Here is a 2,089-nt window from a genome sequence, read left to right as displayed (position 1 = left end):
TTTTCAAGTGTCTTGAAACTCTGGCTAAAGCTGACTGTGATGGTATCTTCAGGGACATAAACTCTTTTTCCTTTTCGTTTATGCTAGCCTGAACTGTTCTAATGCAGATACAATGAATACTTACACCTCAGCTGGTTGAAAGAGTTTTTCTCCTTGGTTCACCTCTTTCTATTAAAGGTGAAAACTGGGAAGAAGCAATGAAGGTAATATCCTACTTTTTTATTTATAAACGATCTGTCTTGGTGATCCATTATGTTTCCCTTTAAATTCATAAATCAGTTCTTTTGCAGGTTGTGTCTGGAAGATTTGTGAATGCATATTCTACAAATGACTGGATGATTGGAGTCGTCTTTCGTGCTAGGTATATACTATAGCAGCCGTGAACTTATTACTTAATGTTCACAATTCTGCTGGTTCTTTCCATCTACTGGATAATACCATTTCTCGGTTTCATTTCTGATTAATTTTAAAAGTATAATATTAGTTCGCCATAACATGTGATTTTATCTTTGTGAGTTTATTCTAAAACGTTGCAACTTGATATTCTCATATATAAACAGTCTCCTCAGCAAAGGATTAGCTGGAATGCAAGAAGTTGATACCCCTGGAATTGAGAATGTAAGTATCTGCTAACCATCATTTTTTGTTGCAGTTAGCAGATATACTTATCATACTTTGATATAAATTTAACATAATTATGAGTAAATAAGTTTTTCTTGGTACAGATCGATGTAACAGAATTCGTGGAGGGTCACTAATTAATTTAAGAAAATGTCTGAAGCTGACGTGGTTTGTATATTAAGTGGCATTGCACTATGTTGCAGGAGATTGTATCATCTCAGATGATTTGTTTTATGTCCAATTCTTTATTTGAGCATTGTTCAAGAAAGATAAATTTATTGCTAGTCTGACTTTAAGTTTCTTTTTGTAGGCTTAGGAGCTCCCTTTGGCTACAATTTAAACCTCATCAGATTGCTGCCGGAGCTGCATATCTTGCTGCAAAGTCTATGAATATAGATCTCACTTCATCGCAGCATGTCTGGCAGGAGTTCCAGACACCGTCCTCTGTACTTAAAGGTATGTGTGCAGAGTGTTGAATGTGCCAATTTATTGTCCAGATATATAACATTTTATAACATGCATTGTAAATTCCATTTTATCTCAAGTTGACCAACATTATCTGTATTTTAAACCGTAATGTTCACTTTTATTATTGACACAGGTTTGGTAACACGGCATACTTGCATATATCTGTGGCTTTCATTTAGATGCTTAAAGCCCTAAGTATGTGATTTAAACAAAATTTACACTTGTAAATTGCCTGTAAATTGTATCCAACTCTGTGATGGGGTGATATTTCCTGTAAATTGCCTTTTTTTACTTTTAGAAGAAAGCATTGTTCAGTTCATGAAGCTACCATGTTTCCGTTAGGTAACTTCTATATTGCAATATATCTCACTTGCAGTTTCGCATTTCTGTTTGTACCTTAATTGGTACTTCTTGGAGCAGCCTGGAATGGAAGTCTCTCAGATTAAGTTCAACTTCTGGATTTTTTTTCCAATGCCATTTGTGCGCTAGCATTGAACTTCTCAATTTTCTTAGGGATTGGTCGAACCGAAGCAGTGACCATTCAAGTTGCTGGTGTTCTGAAAGATTGGATATTGATTGCTCTTTCAACTGTAATATTTCCGGAGTCTATTATTACTGGACTAAACATTACTGGCTATGCAATAGGTATATAACTTACGATCATTATACTTTTGGATAAACTTTGCTTGTATAAAGTTAATAACATGCAGTGTTTACTTCCCTTGATCATCAGATGTTGTCCAGCAGTTAATGGAGCTCTTTTAAAAGATAATATGAAAGACGAGTACAGAATGACTCAGTGGCATCTGAGTTTTATCTGTAAATGTTAGGCAGCTAATCGTTCATATATATCATGTCTTACTTTTATGGTCATTAGTGTTTAGGTGTATGTATAGTAAACCTGTTATGCAGGAGAGAGTTTAAGAGATATTACTACTGATTGAAGAAATTTTCAATATACTGGCTACCCGTTTACATGGTCTTACATAAATCTTGTTTA

At 34.6% G+C, this 2,089-nt stretch overlaps 1 long non-coding RNA gene across 1 annotated transcript; it reads left to right on the top strand.

Annotated features, from left to right (window-relative positions):
* Positions 1-289: 289 nt before the first annotated feature.
* LOC141697931 (uncharacterized) lies at positions 290-770 on the top strand. The gene is made up of 3 exons (XR_012564885.1): positions 290-361; positions 561-618; positions 726-770. It is a non-coding gene; the product is annotated as an uncharacterized LOC141697931 (long non-coding RNA).
* Positions 771-2,089: the final 1,319 nt, after the last annotated feature.

This window comes from Apium graveolens, chromosome 11 (genome assembly GCF_009905375.1).
Source record: "Apium graveolens cultivar Ventura chromosome 11, ASM990537v1, whole genome shotgun sequence".
Lineage (NCBI taxonomy): Eukaryota > Viridiplantae > Streptophyta > Magnoliopsida > Apiales > Apiaceae > Apium > Apium graveolens.
This window is presented reverse-complemented; position numbering and strand designations above follow the sequence as displayed.